General features: G+C 43.7%; 1 protein-coding gene and 1 pseudogene across 7 annotated transcripts in view; both read right to left on the bottom strand.

The window, feature by feature from the left end:
- LOC105479840 (UBX domain protein 2A) overlaps window positions 1-27,356 on the bottom strand; it is a 66,842-nt gene that overhangs the window by 34,176 nt on the left and 5,310 nt on the right. Inside the window, exon 1 of one of the 7 annotated variants that reach the window (XM_011738174.3) lies at window positions 18,290-18,902. The exons of 1 other annotated variant lie outside the window; for it this stretch is intronic. The gene's annotated coding sequence lies outside the window, so the exon portion shown is untranslated. Of the gene's footprint in view, window positions 1-6,985; window positions 7,125-13,324; window positions 13,365-17,668; window positions 17,691-17,880; window positions 18,085-18,289; window positions 18,903-27,356 lie in introns of those variants that run through there. 5 more of the 7 variants (XM_071076286.1, XM_011738171.2, XM_011738176.2 and 2 more) reach the window with 5 other exon arrangements.
- On the bottom strand, window positions 13,456-17,661 carry LOC139357787 (succinate dehydrogenase cytochrome b560 subunit, mitochondrial pseudogene; annotated as a pseudogene).

Below are 27,356 nucleotides of genomic sequence, written 5' to 3'. Positions count from 1 at the left end.
AGGAGGTTGAGGTGCTGAGGTGAGAGGATCACTTGAGCCCAGGAGTTCAAGGCTGCAGTGGGCCATCATCATGCCACTGTGCTCCAGCCTGGACAACAGCCCTATGCATCTGCAGGCTCAACCAATCATGGATCAAAAATATTCAGGGAAAAAAAATAAGAAAAACAATACAGCAAAAACTAATACAAATTTAAAAATTACATAACCATTATTTACATAGTATTAGGTATTATAAGTAATTTAAAGGTGATTTACAGTATACAGGAGGATGTGCATACGTTATCTGCAAATAATATGCTATTTTATGCAAGGGACTTGAGCATCAGCAGATTTGGGTATCTATGGGGGTCCTGGAACCAATCTGGGACACCAAGTGACAGCTGTAGTCCAAACCACTGGTCTGCTGAGAAGGCCTGGAAGCAAAGACAGACCAGAAGCAATGAGCACACCAAGTGTCTTTATCTTGGTTTCTACATATTCTACTGTGTAAGGAGAATGTTTTTCCTAAATGGCTCCTTCGAGAAAAGGATAACTTCAGGAGGGGGCAGAGAAACATGAACATAGAACACTTTTGCCCCAGTAAAGGTACCCAAAGAATGATAAGGACAAGGCCAGGCGTGGTGGCTTATGTCTGTAATCCCAGAAATTTGGGAGGCCAAGGCGGGCGGATCACCTGAGGTCAGGAGTTTGAGACCAGTCTGGCCAACACGGTGAAAACCCATCTCCACTAAAAATATAAAAATTAGCCGGGCGTGGTGGCAGGCGCAAGTAATCCCAGCTACTTGGGAGGCTGAGGCAGGAGAATCACTTCAACCCTGGAGGCGGAGCTTGCAGTGAGCCGAGACTGCGCCACTGCGCTCCAGCTCTCGTAACAGAGTGAGTGAGACTCTGTCTCAAAAAATAAACAAATAATAAATTAAAAAGAAAAAATGAAAAGAAAAAGTGACTCCAAAGCCACTCTGAAGTGGCTCCCATTGGGTAAATCTGGTAAACTGAACATCTAAAAAAATAACAATACTAGTGGATTATGCTCCATTGAATAAAACAAAAATATGTGAGTCTATACTACTAGATTTTTTTTTTTTTTAAATAAAAAAGATGAGGCCAGGTATGGTGGCTCATGCCTGTACTCCCAGTACTTTGGGAGGCCGAGGCAGTTGGATTACTTTAGGCCAGGAGTTCGAGACCAGCCTGTCCAACATGGGAAAACCCCATCTCTACTAAAAATACAAAAATCAGCTTGGCGGCCAGGCGCAGTGGCTCGCACCTGTAATCCCAGCCCTTTGGGAGGCCGAGGCAGGCAGATCACGAGGTCAAGAGACAGAGACCATCCTGGCTAACACAGTGAAACCCTGTCTCTACTAGAAAATATAAAAAATTAGCCGGGCATGGTGGCGGGTGCCTGTAGCTACTCGGGAGGCTGAGACAGGAGAATGGTGTGAACCTGGGAGGCGGAGCTTGCAGTGAGCGGAGATCACGCCACTGCACTCCAGCCTGGGTGACAGAGTGAGACTCCATCTCAAAAAAAAAAAAAAAAACATCAGCTTGGCATGATGACACATATCCGTAATCCCTGCTACTCGGGAGGCTGAGGCACGAGAATTACTTGAACCCAGGAGGCAGAGGTTGAAGTAAGCCAAGACTGCACCACAGCACTCCAGCCTGAGATGAACTCTTTAATAAACTCAACAGTAATGTGACATTACCATAACCAAAATACATTCCAAATACAGTAATACACTGTGTAACAACATTTTGGTTAATGACGGACTGCATATACAATGGTGGTCCCGTAAGATTATAATAGTATACTTCTACTGTGCCTTTTCTATGTTGAGATACGTTTAGATATGCAAATATTATATCATACATACCATATGTTATGATACTTTACATTATATCATAACTGCCTACAGTATTTGGTACAGTAACATGCTGTACAGGTTTGTAGCCTAGGAGCAATATTACACCATACAGCCTATGTGTTCAGTTGGCTGTACCATCAGGTTTGTGAAAATACGTTGTATGACATTCACACAATGACAAAACTGCCTAATGACACACTTTTCAATATGTACCCCCTCCATTAAGTGACGCATGATTATATATACAGATTTAAAATGTTTAAACTCCTTATTGAAAGAAAGTGAGAGAAAAAGAAAAAGGAAAATTAAACTCTTGAGGGTGACATCAGCAAAACGGAAGAATAGGTAGGTCCAGACACCTGTCCCCTCTACAGAAATATCGAAAGACAAGCAGAAACTCTTAGAACCAACTTTGTCAAAACTCTAGAAAATAGTCAAAGAAGGGTTACAGCAACCAAGGGAATGCTGAATCAAGAAAATGGCAACTTAAAAATGGTAGGCAAGTGGCCGGGCGCGATGGCTCATGCCTGTAATCCCAGCACTTTGGGAGGCAGAGGTGGGTGAATCACGAGGTCAGGAGATCGAGACCATCCTGGACAACATGGTGAAACCCTGTCTCTACTAAAAATACAAAAATTAGCTGCGTGTGGCGGCGCGTGCCTGTAATCCCAGCTACTCGGGAGGCTGAGGCAGGAGAATTGCTTGAACCTGGGAGGTGGAGGTTGCAGTGAGCCGAAATTGAGCCACTGTACTCCAGTCTGGCGACAAAGCTAGACTCCGTCTCAAAAAAAAGGTAGGCAAGCTGGGCACAGTGGCACACCCCTGTATCCCCAGCTACTTGGGAGGCTGAGAGGCAGGAGATCATTTGAGCCAGGGAATTTGAGGCTGCAGTGAGCCATGATCATGTCAGCATGCTCCAGCCTGAGCAAACAGAGCAAGAATCTGTCTCTTAAAAAAAAAAAAAAAAAAAAAAAGGATATGCAAAAATGGGCAAAGGACTTGTGTGAATAGACATTTTTCCAAAGAAGAAATAAAAATGGCCAATAAGCACATGAAAAGATGCTCAAAATCAATAGTTCCTAGAAAACACAAATCAAAACCATAATGAGATACTACTTCACACCCATTAGGACGGCTATTAAAAAGAAAACAAAAAGCAGAAAACAAGTGTTGGCAAGGTTGTAAAGAAATTGAAACCCTGGTACACTGCTGGTGGGAATGTGAAATACCACAGTTCTGAGGAAAACAGTTTGGTGGCTACAGCAATATTCATGAGAGCTAAAAGGTGGAAACAACCCAAGTATCCATCAACAGATGAATGGATAAACAAAATGAGGTGTACACAAGCAATGGAATATTATTCAGTCATAGAAGGAGTGAAATTCTGATACATACTATAACATGGATGAATGCTGAAAACATGATGCTACATGAATAAAAAACTCAGATACAAAAGGACAAATACTTTATGATTCCAAACATATAAAATATCTAGAATAGATGATTGATAAAGACAGAAAGTAGGACAGAGGTTACTAGGGATTGAGATGAATGGGGAAGGACCAGTTATTTAATGGGTAGTCCCAGTTACTCGGGAGGCTGAGGCAGGAGAATCACTTGTACCCAGGAGGCGGAGGTTGCAGTGGGCTGAGACCATGCCATTGCACTCCAGCCTGGGCAACAAGAGTGAAACTCAGTCTCAAAACAAAAAGAAAAAAAAAAAAAATTAGAATGTCTTCAATTTGCAACTTCTAATGCAATAATGAATCTAGGCAATGATATCAATGGCTGCTAAAATCACAGAGATAACCAGACAAAAAAACATGCCTCAGTGTAAAAGCTGGTACCACCATCTATTCTTGCCAAAAATGTGAATCTGAATCCATTCAAGTCCCTAGATCTAACTACCAGATTACAGGAAATATAGGGCACAAAGGAGCATAATCAGATGATATCGCAAGAATGCAATCAACAAAGTCCAGAATGTGGGAAATTCTTTAGGAAAAATGATCCATTTTCTTCAATACATGTATTACTAGGGAGAAAAAAGAGATGACAGTAGATTCCTTAAATATTTCAGAAACATATCAATGTATTACAATGTATGGACCATATTTAGATTTTGATTTAAACAAATCAACTGTAAAAAAACTTATAAAAGAATCAGTAACATCTGAATAGTGATGGGATATCTGATGTTATTTTGGAGTGATGATTAATTTTTAGGGTGTGACGATGGGACTGTAGCTGTAAGTTTTTTTAAGTCACTGCTTTAGATACATACTGAAATACTGACTGATGAATACTATAACTGGAAATTGCTTCAAACAATCAAGTGGATTGAGGAGTGGATGGAACATAATTAAAATGAAAATGGCCACGACTTGATAATCATCAAGCTGAGTAATGAGTAGACATGAGAGTTTACTGTTCTCTCCATTTTTATACACACTTGAAAATTTTCATAATAAAAATTGGAATGAAAAACTATACCCTAAAAATATATACACCTAGAGTGCTATACCGCCATTTCATTCATTTTTTTTTAAAAGGCAGTACTTTTGCTCTATCATAAAATTACTCTTAATAACCTAAGAGTACCAGTAATTTCAAAGATTTGAATCCTTATGAAATATAACTTGCCTCTTACTCTCCAAACCAAAAATTTGAAGCTGTGAAAAGTAATGCGAATCCACATTTAAACTAGTGACTATGAAAAGATGTATTATGACCACAATAAAGATTACTTTGTAAAAAAAAAAAAACAAAAGAGCTTCATATGACATTTGGTTGATTTATGGCTTGAAAAAAAAAATCAATGACTTTTTCACAATTTTAAAATGAAATAAACAGGCTAGGCATGGTGGCTCACACCTGTAATCTCAGCACTTTGGGATGTCAAAGTGGGAGGATTGCTTGAGGCCAGGAGTGCCAAACCAGCTTTGGCAACACAGGCAGACCTCATCTCTCTAAAAAATACAAAAATTTGGCTGGGCGTGGTAGCTCACGCCTGTAATTCCAACACTTTGGGAGGCCGAGGCAGGTAGATCACGAGGTCAGGAGTTCGAGACTAGCCTGGCCAACATGGTAAAACCTGTCTCTACTAAAGACACAAAAAATTACCTACGCATGGTAGCACGTGCCTGTAATCCCAGCTACTCAGGAGGCTGAGGCAGGAGAATTGCTTTAACCCGGGAGGCAGAGGTTGCGGTGAGCAGCTGACATTGCGCCATTGCACTCCAGCCTGGGTGACAGGGCAAGACTCTGTCTCAAACAAAACAAAACAAAACAAAACAAAAGACAACTTAGCCAGGCATGGTGGCATATGCTGTAGTCCCAGCTACTCCAGAGGCTGAGATGGGATGATCGCTTGAGCCTAGGAAGTTGAGGCTGCAGCGACCTGTGATCATTCCACTACATTCCAGCTTGGGCAACAGAGGGAGACCCCGTCTTAAAAAACCCAGCAGCCTGGTATGATGGCTCACTCCTGTAATCCCAGCACTTTGGGAGGCCAAGGCAGGTGCATCACCTGAGGTCAGGAGTTTGAGACCAGCCTGGACAACATAGTCAAACCCCATCTCTACTAAAAATACAAAAATTAGGCGGTGTGATGGTGAGTGCCTGTAGTCTCAGCTACTTGAGAGGCTGAGGCAGGAGAATTGCTTGAACACGGGAGGCGGAGGTTGCAGTAAGCCGAGATCGTACCACTGCACTCCAGCCTGGGTGACACAGTGAGACTCCATCTCAAAAACAAAAAACAAAAAACAAAAAATCCAGGAAATCATAACTCTATGCCCACTAACATTTTCTCATAAGATTTCTTCCTTCAAACCTAGTATTCCTAATATTAATTGCTTCACTTTACAAATGTCTACATATTTCAAACATACACAAAGGAAAAGAGAAAAATATAAACACCCACCCTGACCATTCAGATTTAAGAAATGTTTACATTTTGATTCATTTGTTTCTTTTTTAAGAAATAAAGTGGTACAGTGGCTCATGCCTGTAATCCCGGCTCTCTGGGAGGCCCAGGCAGGAGGATTACTTCAGGCCAGGAGTTCCAGACTAGCTTGGTCAACATAGTGAGATCTTGTGTCAACAAAAAAAATTGAAAAATTAGCCAGGCGTGATGGCATGTAACTGTAGTCCCAGCTACTTGGGAGGCTGAGGCAGGAGGATCGCTTGAGCCCAGGAGGTCAAGGCTGCAGTAAGCCACGATCACGCCACTGTGCTCCAGCCTGGGTGAGACCCTGTCTCAGAACAACAACAACAAAAAAGCAAGCATTATTAAGATAGTTGAATATGGCCAGGCACAGTAGCTCACACCTGTAATACCAGCACTTTGGGAGGCTGAGGTGGACAGACCACCTTAGGTCAGGAGTTCAAGACCAGCCTGACCAACATGAAGAAACCCCATCTCTACCAAAAATACAAAATTAGCCAGGCGTGGTGGCACATGCCTGTAATCCCAGCTACTCAGGAGGCTGAGGCAGAAGAATAGCTTGAACCCGGGAGGCATAGGTTGCGGTAAGCCAAGATTGCACCATTGCACTCCAGCCTGGGCAACAAGAGTGAAACCCTGTCTCAAAAAAAAAAAACAAAACAACCATAGTTGAATATTATTTCATTTAAAAACATTAAATGGGCTGGGTGTAGTGGTAGCGGCTCACGCTTATAATGCCAGCACTTTGGGAGGCAGGTGGATCCCTTGACCTCAGGAGTTGGAGACCAGCCTGAGCAACATGGAGAAACCCTGTCTCTACAAAAAAATACAAAATTAGCTGGTGGCACATGCCTGTAGTCCCAGCTACTTGGGGGTTGAGGTAGGAGAACTGCTTTAACCTGGGAGGTTGAGGCTACAGTGAGCCAAGATTGTGCCACTGTACTCCAGCCTGGGTGATAAACTGAGCCCATCATACACACAAAAAATTAAATGGCATGCTTTAAATATGTGCATTTTAGGCTGGCATGGTGGCTTACACCTCTAATCATGACACTTTGGGAGGTTGAGGATCACAGATCACTTGAGGTCAGGAGTTTGAGACCAGCCTGGCCAACACGGTGAAACCCCGTCTCTACTAAAAACACAAAAATTGGCTGAGCGTGGTGGCGGGTACCTGTAATCCCAGGTACTCCAGAGGCTGAGGCAGGAGAATCACTTGAACCTGGGAGGCAGAGGTTCCGGTGAGCCAAGCTCGCACCACTGCACTTCAGCCTGGGTGACAAGAGCAAAACTCTGTTTCAAAACAAAACAAAAGAAAACAATATACATGTATATGCATCTTACTGTATATCAATTATAACTATGTAAAGTTGTTAAAAATAACTAAAGTGCATACTTATTCAGCACCTACTATATATCAGGCATGAATGATTCTAGGTGCTTGGGATACATGTTGAACAAAATAGATAAAGATTCCAGCTCTTTTGGACATTACAATCTGGTGGGGCTGTTTGTTTTTGACTTGGCAGTTCTCCAACATTTTCAACTAGTTCAAAATAATCTCCTACAGTTAATAATAATGTATACTTCAAAATAGCAAAAGGAATGGGTTTTAAATGTTCTCACAACAAAGAAATGGTACGTATTTGAGCTGAGGGACATGGTAATTAGCCTGATTTGACCATTCCATAATGTACATATGTACTGAAACATCACAATGTATCCCATAAATATATAAAATTATTGTCAATTAAAAAATAATGAATAGGCTGGGCCTGGTGGCTCATGCCTGTAATCCTAGCACTTTGGGAGGCCACGGTGGGTGGATCACCTCAGGTCAGGAGTTCGAAACCAGCCTGGCCAACATGGTGAAACCTGTCTCTACTAAAAATACAAAAATTAGCCAGGCATGGTGGTGCATGCCTGTAATCCCAACTACTTGGGAGTCTGAGGCAGGAGAATCGCTTGAACCTGGGGGGCAGAGATTGCAGTGAGCCAAGATCGTGCCACTTCACTCCAGCCTGGGCGTAAGAGCAAAACTTCGTCTCAAAAAATAATAAAAAATAAAACAAAATAGGCCAGGTGCAGTGGCTCACGCCTGTAATGCCAGCACATTGGAAGACCGAGGTGGGTGGATCACTTGAGGTCAGGAGTTCGAGACCAGCCCGGCCAACATGATGAAACCCCGTCTCTACTAAAAATACAAAAAATTAGCCGGGCACGGTGGCAGGTGCCTGTCATCCCAGCTACCAGGAGGCTGAGGTGGGAGAATCACTGGAACCTAGGAGTCGGAGGTTGCAGTGAGCCAAGATCATGCCACTGCACTCCAGCCTGGGTGACAGAGCGAGATTCTGTCTCAAAAAATAAAATAAAATAAAATAAAATAATTCCATAATTTAGATCTGGTCTTTATTATCTCAAAAGTATAACATGTTCATTCTACTACTTTGTTCACATTGTCATCATCCTCCTAGGCATTCAAATCCTAACTATCCTTTAAGTCCTAGCTCAAGATCCATTTCCACCATAAAGATGAAATATTAGACCCTTAGTAATAGTCTTCTCCTAAGCATTTAGATTTTTGGCATTTAAATCATATTGTCTGATACTGCTTATTATTGTTTCTTTTCACTCTCTTTACCAGATCTAACATCACTGAGGATAAGTACCATGACTTACACATTTCCTGTATCCCTCACAGTGTGCAGCAAGTGCAAAGCAAAGAGTAGCCATCCTTGGGGTGGGGGTGGGGGGATGATGAGAAATTATTCCAGTGATGGATACATTAAAAAGCCCTGACTTTACTACTATACAATATATCCATGTAACAAAATTATACTTGTACCCTACAAATTTATACATACATATATATATATATATTTTTTTTTTGAGATAGAGTCTTGCTCTGTCGCCCAGGCGAGATCTCGGCTCACTGCAACCTCCGCTTCCTGGGTTCAAGCGATTCTTCTGCCTCAGCCTCTTGAGTAGCTGGGATTACTGGCATATGCCACCACACCTGGCTAATTTTTGTATTTTTAGTAGAGATGGGGTTTCGCCACATTGGCTGGGCTAGTCTTGAACTCCTGACCTCAGGTGATCCGCCTGCCTTGGCCTCCCAAAGTGCTAGAATTATAGGCATGGGTAACCGTACCCAGCTACAGATACATTTATTTTTATTATTATTATTTATTTATTTATTTTTGAGACGAAGTCTCGCTCTGTTGCCCAGGCTGGAGTGTAACCTCTACCTCCTGGGTTCAAGTGATTCTGCTGCCTCAACCTCCCGAGTAGCTGGGACTACAGGTGCGTACCATCATGCCTGGCTAATATTTTGTATTTTTAGTAGAGACAGGGTTTCACTGTGTTAGCTAGGATGGTCTCGATCTCCTGACCTCATGATCTGCCCACCTCGGCCTCCCACAGTGCTGGGATTACAGGCATGAGCCACCACGCCTGGCAAATAAATTTTTTTTTAAAAGCTACAAGAGGGTTGGGCATGGTGGCTCATGCCTGTAATCCCAGCACTTTGGGAGGCTGAGGGGGGTGGATCACCTGAGGTCAGGAGTTTGAGACCAGCCTGGCCAACATGGTGAAACCCCGTCTCTACAAAAAAAATTAGCCAGGCGTGGTGGCGCACGCCTGTAGTCCCAGCTACTCAGGAGGCTGAGGCAGGAGAATCACTTGAACCTGGGAGGCAGAGGTTGCAGGAGGGGAGATAGCACCAATGTGCTCTAGCCTGGGTGACAGAGAGAGATTCTGTCTGGAAAAAAAAAAAAAAAAGCTACAAGAGTAGTCTTCCTTAAAGGATTCACGAAGTTTCCAATAATAGGTTACTGTTGTCTAGGAAATTACAAATACTTTTTTCCATCATTTTACAATTATAAGCTACTGACAAATTGTTTTTACTTGTTTTATGACAGCAAAAGAGAATGAAGATAGAATAGACCTTGAATTCAAACTGAGTTTTACGGGAATAATGGCTACATCACTTTTGAGCTAGGTAACCTTACATACGTCATTTAGCTTCTCTGAGTCCCAGCTGCCTAACTTATAGCATGGACATAATTATCCCCCTCAGGTTGTTCTGAGGACTAAAGAAGATACTAAGAATACAATAGCGTTATGCTCCTTTCTCTTTCCTCATCCCCCATCATAATTTGTTATAAAGATTGGTAAGAAACATCTTCAAGCTCACGCCTGTAATTCCAGCACTTTGGGAGGCCGAGGTGGGCGGATCGCCTGAGGTCAGGAGTTCAAGACCAGCCTGGCCAACATGGTGAAACCCCATCTCTACTAAAAATACAAAAATAAGCCAGGCATGGTGGCAGGCGCCTGTAATCCCAGCTGCTGGGGAGGCTGAGGCAGGAGAATCACTTGAACCGGGAGGTGGAGGGTGCAGTGAGCCGAGATCGCGCCACTGCACCACTCTAGCCTGGGCAACAAGAGTGAGACACTGCCTCAAAAAAAAAAAGAAAAAGAAACATCTTCAGACTTAATCTAAAAAGTCCTGATTTTGACATGATTGTGAAATTTTACTTCTGATTTCATGAATTAAACTTTTTAAAAGCCTGGTACAGTGGCTCATGCCTGTAATCCCAGCACTTCGGGAGGCCGAGGCAGGCGGATCACCTGAGGCCAGGAGTTCCACACTAGCCTGGCCAACATGGTCAAACCCTGTCTCTACTAAAAATACAAAAATTAGCCAGGCATGGTGGTGGGTGCCTGTAATCTTGGCTACTTGGGAGGCTGAGGCAGGAGAATCACTTGAACCTGGGAGGAGGAGGTTGCAGTGAGCTAAGCCTGTGCCATTGCACTCAAGCCTGGGCAACAAGAGCAAAACTTCATCTCAAAAAAAAAAAACCTTAAAAAAATTTTTTTATATACTTATTGAACCACTCATCAAGGTGTGCAAGGCATTGATTTAAAACTAATGATAAAAGTGTCAGTATCAGTATGACAGACACAGTTTCTATTAGCACAATTTTATGGACTTATAAGGAAAAAATATACTGAATTACTAAATGTAAACATGGCATAGAATTATGAAGTAAAAATTAATTTTAACATGGAGACACCAAAGTCACCATTACCACAGGCATTTTCTACAATAAATTTAGTAATATGCAAATGAACCAGGTAAAATTTATTTATATCAATTGAGTGAGCTGCCACAAATGTATCACAGTCATATGACATGAATGAACCTAAGTCACCTACTATACTGCAGAGAATAAAAAGAGCCATCTGACAAATACCCAAGTTATCAGCATAAAGTTGGCACAAGAATGAATAGATGAAAAGAACTGCCTTCATTTTTCTTCAGTCTACTTCCAACTATCACCATCATCTTACATTGATATAGTATATCACAGTTTACCAAACATCTTCTCAAATATTATCCCAAAAAGTACAGTGATGAAATCAGTCAGGAGACAGAGAAAACTGAGTTTTATGGAACGTGTCCACTAACAGGAAAATCCAGTCAAAATAGATTTGGACTACTAAGAATGTGGTATTTTAAAATGCTTACATTAGGCCAGGCACAGTGGCGCACGCCTGTAACCTCAGCACTTGAGGAGGTTCAGGTGGTGGGAATCACTTGATGCTAGGAGTTCAAGATCAGCCTACAACACAGCGAGACCCTGTCTCTACTACCAATAAAAACATTAGCCGGGCATCACGGCACATGGCTGTAGTCCTGGCTACTCAGGATGCTGAGGCAGGAGAGTTGCCTGAGTCCAGGAGTTTAAGGCTGCAGTGAACTATACCTGTGCCACTGAATTTCAGCCTGGGTAAGAGTGAGACCCTGTCTCAAAAAAAAAAAAAAAAAAAAAAAAAATCAATAAATTGGGAGTTTGAGACTATTCTGGCTCGGGAGACTGATTTCTTTTTAAAATCAATAAATAAAAATTTTAAGTACGTATATAAGAATCTAAATACAAAAACTGCATATTAAGAACTAAATAGGGCTGGGTGCGGTGGCTCCCGCCTGAATCCCAGCACTTGGGGAGGCCGAGGCAGGTGGATCACTTGAGGTCAGGAGTTCAAGACCAGCCTGGCCAATACGGAGAAACTCCATCTCTACTAAAAATACAAAAATTGGCCGGGCGCGGTGGCTCATGCCTATAATCCCAGCTCTTTGGGAGGTTAAGGCAGGTGGATCACAAGGTCAGGAGATGGAGACCATCCTGGCCAACATGGTGAAACCCCGTTTCTACTAAAATACAAAAAAAATTAGCCAGGTGTGGCAATGCGCGCCCGTAGTCCCAGCTACTCAGGAGGCTGAGGCAGGGAAATCACTTGAACCCGGGAGGCGGATGTTGCAGTAAGCCGAGATCGCGCCACTGCACTCCAGCCTGGAGACAGAGTGAGACTATGTCTAAAAAAAATAAATAAAAAAATTAGCCAGGCATGATGGCGCACGCCTGTAGTCCCAGCTACTCAGGAGGCTGAGGCAGGAGAATTGCTTGAACCCAGAAGCGAAGGTTGCAGTGAGCTGAGATTGCACCACTGCACTCCAGCCTGAGTGTCAAAGTGAAACTCTGTCTTGAAAAAAAAAAAAAAAAAGAATTAAATGTGCCTGGACACAGTGGCTCATGCCTGTAATCCTGGCACTTTGGGAGGCCCAGGGAGTGAATCACTTGAGGTCAGGAGTTTGAGACCAGGCTGGCCAACCTGGCAAAACCCTGTGTCTACTAAAAATACAAAAACTAGCCGGGTGTGGGAACACACACCTGTAATCCCTAGGTACTCGGGAGGCTGAGGCACGAAAATTGCTTGAACCTGGGAGGCAGAGGTTGCAGTGAGCTGAGATCATGTCACTGCACTCCAGCCCAGCCTGGGTGACAGAGTGAGACTCTGTCTCAAAAAAAAAAAAAAAAAAAAAAAAAAAAAAAAAAAATTAAATGGATAATTAACAATTAAAAATTGCATATTACAATTTTATTTTTTTAAACATATATTTAATGGTCAAAAGGAATCTGAGGAGGAAAAAATGTAAAAACAAAAAACTGGCCACTTTTTTTTAGATTATGGATTTGTATCAAGGTATTATACAACCAGACATGCTATCTTTATACAGAAGCTTAAGTTTCTTTTTAAAGATAAGGCCATTCCAGCTATTAAATATGAGGGAAAAGAAACCAATGGATCACATTTCCATGTTGGGGTCCTTTTACTTAGATCTTCTATGAAATGTGATTAGACCCCCAAGCCTCCAAGAGCAACTAACTATGATAGCATCAGAACCAAATACTTAAAAGACAGTTCATTTGTATATTTTGTGAATTCTGGTTTACAACATACTAAGTGATAGAAAATGAAATCTTTTGGAAAGTTTCAGCTTATTTTAGCTGTAATCATAGTAATGAAACAAATATATTTTTGTCCTTTCCTAGAAATTTTTAATGGGATAAATACTCCAAGGACCAAAGTGGTAGTGACAACAGTAATTTAAATGAGAAAATCCTATGGGAAAGGTGACACTTAGGCAGAGACTGGCAAGGTTACTTACTGAGTCATTCCAGGGCTGACCAAGACATTCTCATTCCAGGACATTCTCATTCCAGGGCTCCATACTGAAATGTTATGTTATGTCACAAAGGGCCCCCCCGCCCCGTTTTTTAAAATAAGTATTTTAATTCAATTTCAGAAAAAAATGGTACATGACTTGGATGAGAAAGCATAAAATTAAGAGGCTTTTCTGGAAACGCAAGAAAAAGAAATAACCTTTAATATATTCAATAATTTTCTGGATCTTCCTCTTGTGTCAAAAGCTACATATTTTCCCCGCAAAGCAGCTGCTCCAAGAACTAACTAGCCCTCTTTATCTCTCTCTAGCTGGGATAGACTAATTCCGCTCCACTCCCACCTCTCTTCTTTCAGTAACACTGTGTAGGTGTTAATGGCCTGGCTCTCACCAATGAACAGAATTGTCCTTTAAGCCAGCAACTCACAGGCAGTGCCACCCAAAGCCTCACCCCCAGTCCCCAGGGCCGAAGCCACAGAGCTGGCATTGTTTCCAATATCCCAGGAAGGAGCCAAAAGCTGACCTTCAGCACAAATCAAAGCCCAATATGGAGAGAGAATAACTGCTTCTAGGCCCAGATTAGGCAAGCTGTGGGCAAGAAAAGGGGAGTTTTTGCAGCCACCCCATCTTTAGAAACAAGGGGAAAACTAGACCCTTTCCCACTATTATGGTATAGAAGGTACTCTACTGTTCCAAGGGGACCTGAAAGCACAAAAGGATCTAAATAAATAAGGAGAACTTTTCCCAGGCTGGAGACAAGAGTGACAAACAGAAAGACGGGTGAATATAATATGTAGGAAGATGATGCTGGAAACCTCAGCTCTTCACACAGCTGCCAGCCCTACAAATAACACAGTAAGAACCAGGACAACCACTCCAGACTGGTATAGCTGGAGAATCTTCAGGCCTTTTCCTAGGTCCCATGTCAAGTGTTGGATCCCATTCCAGGTATGATACATGAGAGGGAAGACGAGTGCAAACTTAGTTGTGTCGATCAGTACTGGCCCCAGACACAGGGACCAATGAGTTCCAAATAAGACTCAAAGTTCCCAGGGAGTAACAAGGTCGACATGCGAAAAAAAAGAGACGCCTGCACTCAAAGCAATACCAGTGCCATGGTGGCAGATGGACATTGCTGTGGGAAGAGACCAACTGCAGATAGTGACGTGGGGAGATACGGGATGGTTTGAACTCGTGTTCTTATTCCAGAACCACTCCATCTCTTCTTTGGCCATGGTTCCCAAAGGGACAGCGTTTCTTATACAGAGCTGAGGGCTAAAGCAGGCTCAGAGGCAATGATGACCCCAACATGTCTCAGCAAGAGTGCAGCCATCTTGGGTTCCGGTCTGGATGGAAGTGCAAAGCCCATTTTAAATACAATCTCCCTTAGCTGGGCATGGTGGTTTACACCTGTAATCCCAGCACTTTGGGAGGCCAAGGCAGGCAGTCACCTGAGGTTGGGAGTTTGAGACCAGCATGACCAACATGGTGAAACCCTGTCTCTCTCTACTAAAAATACAAAATTAGATGGGCATGGTGGTGCATACCTCTAATCCCAAATACTTGCGAGGCTGAAGCAGGAGAATTGCTTGAACCCGGGAGGCAGAAGTTGCCATGAGCCAATATTGAGTCATTGCACTCCAATCTGGGTGGCAAGAACAAAACTCCATCTCAAATAAATAAATAAATACGACTCCTTTTGAAAACCTTCCATGATTTCTCCAATAGGTGTGAATATAAAATTATTAACATGAGAAGAGATCAGTTAGGTACTCTTAAATTTGCAATGCCTTCATTGCCACAACTCTAGTCCCAACCACCATCAACTCTAGGTGGTCTCCTCATTTCCATTCTTGTCCCCATCTAATCTAGTTTCTACACAGTAGTCAGGACGACTTTTTGAAATAAAAAGTTGGCCAGGTAGGGTGGCTCATGCCTGTAATCCCAGCACTTTGGGAGGCCGAGGTGGGCGGATCACTTGAGGTTAGGAGTTCAAGACCAGCTGAAACCCCGTCTCTACCAAAAATACAAAAAATTTAGCCAGGCATGGTGGTGCATGCCTGTAATCCAGCTACTCAGGAGGCTGAGGCAGGAGAATTGCCTGAACCTGGGAGGCAGGGTTGCAGTGAGCAGAGATTGCACCATTGCACTCCTGCCTGAGTGACAGTGCGAGACTCCGTCTCAAAAAAAAAAAAAAAAGAAAAAAAAGAAAAGAAAAAGTTGTTTGTAGGACTTATCCTGCTGTAATTTTTTTTTTCTAAGTTAAACCTTTAAATGACTTCCTATTAGTTAGAAAAATGTCCAAGTCATTTGGGTAATATTACAGGAGAGTTCATTGTACTGTTTTCTCCCTACATTTGAGTGGTTTGAAAATTTTTCTATAAAAGCTAAAAAAAAGAAAAGAAAAAGAAACAGAAAAAGCTGATCCCAAATCCTTAACATTGCTTAAAAGGCCCTGTATCAGCTGGACGTGGTGGCTCACATCTGTAATCCCAGCACTCCGGGAGGCCAAGGAGGGTGGATCACCAGAGGTCAGGATTTCAAGACCAGTCTCCCAAACATGGTGAAACCCCGTCTCTACTAAAAATACAAAAATTAGCCGGGCATGGTGGCGTGCTATAGTTCCAGCTACTCGGGAGGCTGAGGCAGGAGAATTGCTTGAACCCGAGAGAGGTTGCAGTGAGCAGAGATCGTGCCACTGCACTCCACTCTAGCCTGGGCGACAGAGTGAGACTCTGTATCAAAAAAAAAAAAAAAAAAAAAAAAAAAGCCCTGCATCATCTCTCTGGCCCTAACCTACTTTATCACAGCACCCTTTTGCTTCCCACACACCAACTGCTGAAGTTCCTGAAATGACCATCTTCCCTAGCCTCCATGCCATCTATTTCCTTTGCCTGAGCCTTTCTTCTCTCCTTTGGGAATCATCTTCCCCTAATTCCTATTTATCCCTAATATCTGAGCTCAAAGATTACTTTCCTAGGAAAACCTTCCCAGCTGGGATAAGTCCCCCTGTTACCTTCTCTCACAAACAACTTACATTCTTTGTTTTAGCCTCTGTCTTGGCTTATTGGCATTTATTTGCGTGACTATTTATTTTATTTTATTTTATTTTTTGAGATGGAGTCCCGCTCTGTCACCCAGGCTGGAGTGCAGTGGCACCATCTCGGCTCACTGCAACCTCCGCCTCTCGGGTTCAAGCGATTCTCCTGCCTTAGTTTTTTTCTGAGTAGCTGGGATTACAGGTGCCCCCCACTACGCCCAGCTAATTTTTGTATTTTTAGTAGAGAGAGATGGGGTTTTACCATGTTGGCCAGGCTGCTCTGTAACTCCTGACCTCAGGTGATCCGCCCACCTCAGCCTTTCAAAGTGCTGGGATTACAGGCGTGAGCCATCGCTCAGGGCCCTGATTATTTTCTTAATATTTGTTTTGCCCAACGACACTGTATAGTCTAAAGGCAGAGTCTGTAATTGTCACTATCAAATCCTTAGCACTCAGTACACAGTAGGTACTAAATTTTTTTGAATGAAAAAATATTAAATCAAGTCTATGCTAATTATTATTATACATTATTAAATTAAAATGCAAGTAAAGCACCCTCCACAGTGTCCAGCTGAAAACAACTGCTCAGTGTGTGTGAGCTTAATACCGCGCTGCAGTCAGCCTCATATCGTTAGTGTGCTTAACCACTCCCTCTTCCCGCACACATTTTTTACACATTTTTGGACTCCGTCAGTGCCTAGCACTAACGTTAGTATTATACAAAGATACTCTTAATTCACTGAATTTAACTGCCTTTTAAATAAATCCGACTTTCAGCATATTTAGACAGAAGACACAACATGAATTTTTAAAGAGTTTCCCCCCTAAAAACAAACTACAACCGGGCAGACTTCATACTACCACATTCTTTTCTGCATTCGCATCAAAACAAATCCGCAGTTTCCTATCTTTACTTATCTCAAATTACGTACATAGGAACCAACGCTGGACTCCACACGAACATTCATCATTGCTGACAAGTAATAAACTTTTTTATTACAGGCAGCGAAAAGGGAAAAAAAAGGCACAAAGAAGAAAATAAGGAAATGTGAAATCAGCGAACAGCAGGCCTTCAAAACATCAGAGAAAGTGAGTTGTGGGAGACGGGTGAAGTCACTAATAGGCATACTTTGTATCACTGGACCGCAATCGTGCAGCGTTCGCCTTTGAAAATAGAAACATTGTGTAGCGCATAACTCCAAGTTTCGGAACGCCCTGCGAGAGAACCGGGAGCTGTGCCTTCAGCTAGCTGGCGAGTCAAGCCGCAGGGGCTCGGGGTCGCTGCTCACCTGGACTGGGCAGGAGCCTGGCCCGGGCTCCGCCGCCCGTGCCACTTCCCGAATCGCAAACGCGCGGCCCTCCGGAGCGAGACTCCCCCGACACCGACGATCCGCGGCGACCCGGCCACAGGCCGCGACCCCTCGGCCCCACTCGGCAGGCGGCCGCCCCGCCCCGCCCCGCCCTCACCCCACTGGACGCGGTGCGGCCCCAGGACGCTCACCTCCGGGCACGGCCTCCCGGCCTCGGCCTCACTCAGCTTAGGCACCGCGGGCACCGTTTGGCCGCGGGCTCCGTTTGGCTGGAGCCCTTCAGATCCGGAGCGCCGCCGCCCCAGACCGTCTCAGGTTCCGCGGCCGCGCCGCTGAGATCCCGCCAGCCTCTCTCGGTCTTCTCCAGGCGCCCAAGCGCGCGCCGACGCCGACTCCGCGCAGACCCGAGGAGGGCGAGCGGGCGCGGGAGCGCGCCGAGGGGCGGGGCTTGTTCCTGCCGGGCGCTTCAGGTCCCGGCGGGAACTGCGGTAATGGCTGCCTCCCCTTCCCGCCACGGGCCCGGCGGCTGGCTGCCCCCCTGGACTGGTGAGAAGCAGGCAGCTCGGTGTGTGCTCACCAGAGAACCCAGCGTGTGCTTACCCAGGTACTTCCTCAGACTCTGAAGCCGTGGAGAGACGTCCCTGCATTCTGACAATGTTGAACTTGACCTGAGCCCTGTGGCCCTTAACAGCGACGTTGAAGAAACCCTCACCCACCTTTGTTCTTTCCTTCTTTCTTTCTTTCTTTTTTTTTTCTTGAGACGAAGTCTCGCTCTTATCCCCCAGGCTGGAGTGCAACGGCGCGATCTTGGCTCACCGCAACCTCCGCCTCCCGGGTTCAAGCGATTGTCGTGCCTCAGCCTCCTGAGTAGCTGGGACTACAGGCGCCCGCCACCACGCCTGGCTAATTTTTGTTTTTAGTAGAGATGGGGTTTCACCATGTTTTCCAGGCTGGTCTCGAACTCCTGACCTCAGGTGATCCGCACACCTCGGCCTCCCAAAGTGCTGGGATTACAGGCGTGAGCCACCGCGCCCGGCCGCTTCGTGTTCCTAAAAGGACTTACTACACGCAAACGCCCTTCCGCATGTGACTTAGTCACGACTCAAGGATGCCCCCGTGGTTAGCTGTGACAAGGTCAGGCCCAGACCCTCTAAATTCCAGTTCTTCGCCTCACAAATGGTTAGCTGACCTGTCTGTACTCACAGTGTGGACAAATCCCGGCTGCCTTGACTTGACAGGACTTGAGTGAAGCAGCTCTCCCCCACCCGGCCTCTCTACACGGTGACCGAGCCTCAGCCGCAGCCAGCGCGCAGCCCTCCTCATCCGAAAATGGACGGACCCCAGGGAAAACATTATCTGTGTAGTCTCATCGCTGCCACCTCCATTCTTCTCCCCACTTCCCCACACCCGGGTCTTTCTAGCCCTGTTCACTCATCTCTGTAAAAGGAAAGCCTTTTTCTGCCTGACCCAGGAGATCGCTGCAGATCTCATGGTTGGAGAGTTCTCCCGGTTGTGGTAGCCTCCCACAACCCCCACTCTCAGTTGCAATAGTTTCTTTCCCTTTTCTTGGATATCTTCCACTGAACTCTCTCCTGACGTATATCCAGATTTGTTTTTTATTTTATAGTCCAGCATTCTCCCTATTGCAACAGTCCTTCTTCCTATTGCAATAGTTCTCCGCCCTTATTGCAATAGTCCTTTTCCCCCCTGTTGCAATAATCCTTTCTGAATAAAGTCTCGGTTTGCCTAAATCGGGATTTATTTGTAAGTCTTTAGCGCTGGGAATCAGAGATTGATCCTCACCTACAGACTCATGCCGTTTCCCCCACCACCACCTCCTTCATCTCCTGTTCAGCAATTTTGGGAGCCCGTGGTGAGTTCAAATCTCACTGCTCCTGAGACCGAGTCTGTTGAAGCATAAGGAGTTAAATTGATCCCTTTGGGCAAAGAGACTTTTCTTTGACCCTTCTGCGAGAGCTCTTCCGATTTTTTGGTCCCCGCACCATTTAATGAAGACAGGATTCTTCCCTTGTCAAAAATCAATTGACCTTGGATGTATAAATTTATTTCTGTACTCTCAATTCGATTCCATTGATTATATATCTTATCTTTATGCTACTACCATACTATTTTGATTACTGTAGCTTTGTAGTGGGTTTTGAAATCAGGAACTACGAGTCTTCCAACTTGCTCTTCTTTTTCAAGATTGTTTTGTCCCTTGCAATTCCATATTAATTTTAGCTCAGCTTTTCCACTGCTGTTAAAAAAAAAAAAAAAAAAAGGGAGGGGGGCCACTGGGATTTTGACAGGGACTGCTTTGAAATGGAGGAGTATTGATATCCTCATTTTTTTTTTTTTTTGAGATGGAGTTTCGCTCTTGTTGCCCACACTGGAGTGCAATGGCACGATCTCAGCTCACTGCAACCTCCGCCTCCCAGGTTCTAGCAATTCGCCTGCCTCAGCCTCCAGAGTAGCTGGATTACAGATATGCACCACCATGCCCAGCTAATTTTTGTATTTTTAATAGAGACGGGGTTTCACCATGTTGGTCAGGCTGGTCTCAAACTCCCAACCTTAGATGATCTGCCCGCCTCGACTTCCCAAAGTGCTGGGATTACAGGTGTGAGCCACCACACCCGGCCGGAGTATTGATATCTTAACAATATTAAGTCTTCTACCTGGTGCGATGACTCTCGCCTGTAATCTCAGCACTTTGGGAGGCTGAGGCAAACGGATCACGAGATCAGGAATTCGAGACCAGCCTGACCAACATGGTGAAACCCTATCTCTACTGAAAATACAAAAAAATTAGCTGGGCATGGTGGTGCGTGCCTGTAATCCCAGCTACTCAGGAGGCTGAGGCAGGAGAATCACTTGAACTTGGGAGGCAGATGTTGCAGTGAGCCAAGATAGCACCATTGCACTCCAGCCTGGGCCGCAAAGCGAGACCCTAACTCAAAAAATATACATAATATATTATATATATTATATATATATAAATAAAGTCTTCAAATCCTTAAGCATGAATATTTTTCCATTTATAGTCATGTGCCACATAACATTTTGGTCCATGACTTACAGCATATATGATGGTGGTCACATACGATTATAAGGCCATATTTTTCCTGTATCTTTTCTATATTTAGATACACATGCTGTCCAGGTTTGTAGCCCGGGAGCAAGGCTATGCCATGTTGCCTAGATGTGTAGTACACTATACCATCCAGGTTTATGTAAGTGCACTCTGTGATGTTCACACAACAACAAAATCACTTACACGACACATTTCTCAGAAAGTACTCCCATCGTTAAGCAATACATGACCATACTTAGACCTTCTTTAATTTCTTTCAGCAGTGTTTTATAATTTTCCATGTACAAGTCTCATACCTCTTTGGTTAAATATATTTCAGAGTATTTTATTGTTTTTAATGCTATTGTAAAGGAGTTTATTTCCTTTTTAGATTTTTTTATCGACAGTATTTGGAAATACCACTGATTTTGTGTATTGACCTTATATCTAACAACTTTGTTGAATTCATTTATTAGCTCTGATCATTTGCTAGAGATGGGGTCTCCTTATGTTACCCAGGTTAATATCGAACTCCTGGGCTCAAGTGATCCTTCCACCACAGTGTCCTGAGTAGCTAGAACCACAGATGTGTGCCACCATGCCCAACCAATTAAAAACAAAATTTTTTTTTTTTTGTAGAGATGGACTTTCACTGTGTTGCCCAGGCTGGTCTCAAACCCCTGGCCTCAAACTATCCTCCTGCTTGGGCTTCCCAAAGCACTGGGATTACAGGTGTGAGATAAGACACTTGGCCTCAGTTTTATTTCTTTCTAATGTGGATGCCTTTTATTTCTTTTTGTTATCTAACTGATCTAGCTAGAACTTCCCAGTACAATGTTGAATAGAAATGAAGAGGCTGAGTGTGGTGGCTTACACCTGTAATCTCAGCACTTTGGGAGGCTGAGTCAGGAGAATTACTTGAGCCCAGGAATTTGAGACCAACCTGGGGCAGCATAGTGAGACTCCGTTACTAGACTTAATTTTTTTTTTTTTTTTTTAAAGGAATGATGGGCCGGGCGCGGTGGCTCAAACCTGTAATCCCAGCACTTTGGGAGGCTGAGACGGGCAGATCACGAGGTCAGGAGATCGAGACCATCCTGGCTAACATGGTGAAACCCCGTCTCTACTAAAAAATACAAAAAACTAGCCAGGCGAGGTGGCGGGCGCCTGTAGTCCCAGCTACTCGGGAGGCTGAGGCAGGAGAATTGCTTGAACCCGGGCAGCGGAGGTTGCAGTGAGCCGACATCACGCCACTGTACTCTAGTCTGGATGACAGAGCAAGACTCCGTCTCAAAAAATGATGAGTGGGTTTCTTTGTCTTGTTCCTAATTTTAGAGAAAAAGCTTTCAGTCTTTCACCATTGAGTATCATGTTAGCTATATGTTTTTCTTTTTCTTTTTTTTTTTCTTTGAGACAGAGCCTCCCTCCATCCCTGCAGCCCATGGTAACCTCTATTCTACTTTCTTTTTCTTTTTTTCATTTTTTTTTTTTTTGAGATGGGATTTTCACCAGGTTGCCCAGGCCAGTCTCAGTCTCAGACTCCTGGACTCAAAGCCATCCTCCCACCTTGGCCTCCCAAAGTCCTATGATTACAGGTCTCAGCTACCACGCACAGCCTATTCTACTTTCTGTCTCTATGAATTTGCCCATTCTAGATACCTCATATACATGGACTCCTACAATATTTATCCTTTTGTGTCTGGCTTATTTCACTTAGCATAATTATTTTCAAGTTCATCCATGTTATAGCATATGTCAGTATTATCATTCCCATTTATGGTTGAATAAGATTCCATTGTATGTACATATGACATTTTGCTTATCCACTCGTATGTTGATGGCCATTTGGGTTGCTTCCACCTTTCTGCTATCTTGAATAATGCTGGTATGGACTTTAGTATACAAGTATCTGACTCCTTACTTTCAATTTTTTAAAATTTTTGTTTTATTGTGGTAAGAATATTTATTTATTTATTTAATTTTTGAGACAGCCTCCCTCTGTTGCCCAGGCTGGAGTGCAGTGGTGAAATCTTGGCTCACTGCAACCTGCCCCTCCTGGGTTCAAGTGATTCTCTCACCTCAGCTTTTCTGAGTAGCTGGGATTAAAGGTGCCCCCCGACCATGCTCAGCTAATTTTTGTATTTTGAGTAGAGATGGGGTTTTGCCATGTTGACCAGGCTGGTCTTGAACTCCTGACCTCTGGCGATCCACTCACCTTCGCTTCCCAAAGTGCTAGGATTACAGGTGTGAGCCACCGCGCCTGGCCCTTTCAATTTTTTTTTGAGTATGTACCTAGAAGTAGAATACGGTATTTCTGTGTTTAACTTTTCAAGGAACAGTCATATTGTTTTCCAAATGGCAGCACCATCTTACATTCCTACCAGCAATGTACCAATGTTCCAGTTTCTCTACATCCTCCCAACACTTGTTATTGTGTGTGTGTGTGTGTGTGTATGTGTATGTGTGTTTATAACCACCCCGCCCTAATGAGTATGAAGTGTATCTCACTGTGGTTTTGATTTGCATTTCCCTGCTGACTAGTGATGTTGAGTATCTTTTCATGTGCCTATTGGCTATTTGTATATTTTTCTTTGGAGAAATGCCTATTTAACTCCTTGCAAATTTTCAAATAGTTTTTTTTTGTTGTTGTTGTTGTTGAGTTACAGGAGTTTTTGGGTTTTAAAAAATATATATTATGGATAGTAATCCCTTATCAGATATGTGATTTGCGAATCTTTCCTCTGATCCTGTGAATTGTCTTTTCACTCTGGGGTCAGTATCCTTTGATACACAAAAGTTTAAAATTTCGGTCAAATTAATTTATTCTTGTTTTGCCTGTACTTGTGGTGTCATATCCAAGAAATTATTGCCAAATCCAATGTCATGAAGAGTTCTCTGTTTTTTTCTAAGCATTTTATAACTTTAGCTCTGACATTTAGGTGTTTGCTCCATTTTAGTTTTTGTTGTTGTTGTTGTTGTTGTTTTGAGATAGAGTTTTGCTTTGTTGCTCCGGCTGGGCTGGAGTGCAGTGGCACCATCTCAGCTCACTGCAACCTCTGCCTCCCAGGTTCAAGCGGTTCTCCTGCCTCAGCCTCCCAAGTAGCTGGTATTACAGGTATGCACCGCCACACCCAGCTAATTTTTGTATTTTTAGCAGAGACAGGGTTTCACCATGTTGGCCAGGCTGGTCTTGAACTCCTGACCTTAGGTGATCTGCCCACCTTGGGCTCCCAAAGTGCTGGGATTACAGGCATGAGCTACCACACCCAGCCTTGTTTTTCTATTCTCTATTTATCTCCACTCTATTCTTTATTTCCTTCTGTTGGCTTGGGTTTAGTTTGCTCTTTTTCTAATTTCTTTCTCTGTTGACTTTTTAGTTAGAAGTGCAAACACTCAAACAGGACTGTAAGCTCCTTAAGGGTACAGACTGAGTAATTTGTTTATTAGATACTTTCCAAAGTACTTTTCACAGTAGCTATTTCACAGGTACATAATAGAGTTCAGTGAATGCTTTTTGAATTGACATAGAAGGATGATGGGTGGTACTCAGCAATCTGCTCCTCATCCTGCATCCTCTTTACCAATTGGTAGCCCTGCCAACCATCCAGTTCAGGACAGAAACCAAGTGAGCATCTTTGAGCATTTCCTTCCCTTGAGATGAATATCTAGGTCAGCACTGTCCAGTAGAACTTTCTGTGATGATGGAACTCTTTCTGCATCATCCAACACATTGGCTACTAGCAACATTTGCTTACTGAATATTTGAAATGTGGTAGTGTAACTGAGGAAATGAATTTGTTTTTTTTTTTTTTTTTTGCGACGGAGTCTTACTCCATCGCCCAGGCTGGAGTGCAGTGGTGCGATCTTGGCTCACTGCAAGCTCCGCCTCCCAGGTTCACGCCATTCTCCTGCCTCAGCCTCCCGAGTAGCTGGGACTACAGGCGCCCGCCACCATGCCCGGCTAATTTTTTGTATTTTTAGTAGAGATGGGGTTTTACTGTGTTAGCCAGGATGGTGTCGGTCTCCTGACCTCGTGATCTGCTCGCCTCGGCCTCCCAAAGTGCTGGGATTACAGGTATGAGCCACCGTGCCTGGCTGGAAATGAATTTTTAATTTTTGAAATTTAAATAACTACATGTGCTAGTAATCACACTGAACAGTGCACAATTCTAATGTAAACAATTCTTTTTTTTTTTTTTTTTTTTTACACAGAGTCTTGTTCTGTTGCCTAGGCTGGAGTCCAGTGGTGTGATCTTGGCTCACTGCAACCTCCACCTCCCCCATTCAAGCGATTCTCTTGCCTCAGCCTTCTGAGTAGCTGGGATTACAGGCGCGCACCACCACACCCAGCTAATTTTTGTATTTTTAGTAGAGCCAGGGTTTCACCATGTTAGCTAGGCTGGTCTCAATCTCCTGACCTCAGGTGATCTGCCCCTCTCGGCCTCCCTAAGCGCTGGGTTTATAGGCATGAGCCACCACTCCTGGCCTAATGTCAACAGTTCTGATTTTGCCTCTTGATTTCAAGTGTTTCTCAAATGTTTCATGGATCTTAAAGATGCAGTCCCATGGATTGCATCCTACACCTCCCAAATCAGGACCATCTCTTCACTGATGGCCTCCCTATAGACTTGCAGTGTCTCACTTTAGCTCCATTGGAAGTACAGCTTTTTTTTTTTTTTTCTCTTTTGAGACAGGGTCTTGCCCTGCTGCCAAGGCTGGAGTGCCGTGGAGTGACCAAGGCTCACTACAGCCTCAGACTCCTGGGCCCAAATGATCCTCCTGCCTCAGCCTCCTGAGTGGCTGGGACTACAGGTACTTACATCATGCCCAACTAATTTATGGCTCTTGCTTTGATGTCATGTTTAAGAATACTTTATTGTTTTTATTATTTATTTATTTATTTGAGACGGAGTTTTGCTCTTGTTGCCCAGGCTGGAGTGCAATGGCACGATCTCAGCTCACCGCAACCTCTGCCTCCTGGGTTCAAGTGATTCTTCTGCCTCAGCCTTCCGAGTAGCTGGGATTATAGGCATGCACCACTAGGCCCAGCTAATTTTGTGTTTTTAGTAGAGACGGGGTTTATCCATGTTGGTCAGGCTGGTCTTGAGCTCCTGACCTCAGGTGATCCACCTGCCTCGGCCTCCCAAAGTGCTGGGATTACAGGCGTGAGCCCCCACGCTCGGCCTATTCTTTTTCTTTTTATAAGATCTATTTCATTCTTTTAAAATTTGTTTTGTCACTTTTTGCTCATTAGTTCTTTTTAATCTCTCCTTTATTTTTTAATTTAATTTTATTTTTTTGAGATGGAGTCTCGCTCTGTCACTCAGGCTGGAGGGCAGTGATGGGATCTTGGCTCCCTGCAACCTCCACCTCCTGAGTTCAAGCAATTCTCCTGCCTCAGCCTCCTGAGTAGCTGGGACTACAGGCATGTGCCACCATGCCCAGCTAATTTTTTTGTATTTGTAGTAGAGACAGGGTTTCACTGTTAGCCAGGATAGTCTCTATCTCCTGACCTTGTGATCCGCCTGCCTTGGCCTCCCAAAGTGCTGGGATTACAGGCGTGAGCCACCACGCCCAGCCATTTCTCCTTTATTTAATTTTAAATTATTATGGTTACATAACAGGTTTTTTTTTTTTTTTTTCCAGTCTGGGTTTCCCTCTGTCTCTCAGGCTGGAGTGCAGTGGCACTATCATGGCTCACTGCAGCCTCTACCTCTCAGGCTCATGATCCTCCTACCTCAGCCTCCTGAGTAGCTGGGAACACAGACATGCACCACCATGCCTGGCTAATTGTTTTTTTAAGTTTTTGTAGAGTCAGGGTCTTACTATGTTGCCCAGGCTGGTCTTGAACTCCTGGGCTCAAGTGATCTTCCTACCTCAGCCTCCCAAGTGCTGGGATTACAGGTGTGAGCCGGTGTGTCCAGCCTAGCTGTTTGTATTTAGGGAGCACATGTGATATTTTTATACAAACATACAATGTGTAATGATCAAATCAAGGTAATTAGGATACCCATCACCTTAAGTCTTGTTTCTTTGTATTAGTAATATTCCAAACCCACTCTTTTATTTTGAAATATACAGTAAGTTATTGTGTATTAATACATGTTATTGCATATTAATAATAATTATATCTAGTGCTCAGTAGTACTAGATATAATTCCTTCCATCCTCTTTATTTATATTACTTATCTGAATATAAATCTGTGGGTCTCATTCTGTTGTCTGTTTTTTTTTGCTGGCTGTCATGATGATTCTTTTGTGATTTTCTGTTTTTACTGTGAATCATATTCATGGGACTTTATTTTTGTGCCTTCTGTTGAAGGTATATTCTGTCTGAGATGATTTATGTTTGCTTCTGCTTTATGCTTAGGATCACTGTTGACTCAAATCTATTTAACCTGAATTATTGTTGTGAGGATCTTCATACCTAGCCTTAGTGAATTCGGGCTGTAAACCTGTTGATCAGTGTGTCGTTATTAATTTTCAAGGGACCCCCACCCCCACACCCTGCCCCCTCACTCCCCACTCTTAGTGTCAGTGTTGGGAAAGGTGGGCAGTCCTCCTGGAGATGAGTGATGGGAAGGTTGGTGGGTT

Source organism: Macaca nemestrina, chromosome 13 (genome assembly GCF_043159975.1).
Source record: "Macaca nemestrina isolate mMacNem1 chromosome 13, mMacNem.hap1, whole genome shotgun sequence".
NCBI classification, from domain to species: Eukaryota; Metazoa; Chordata; class Mammalia; order Primates; family Cercopithecidae; genus Macaca; species Macaca nemestrina.
This window is presented reverse-complemented; position numbering and strand designations above follow the sequence as displayed.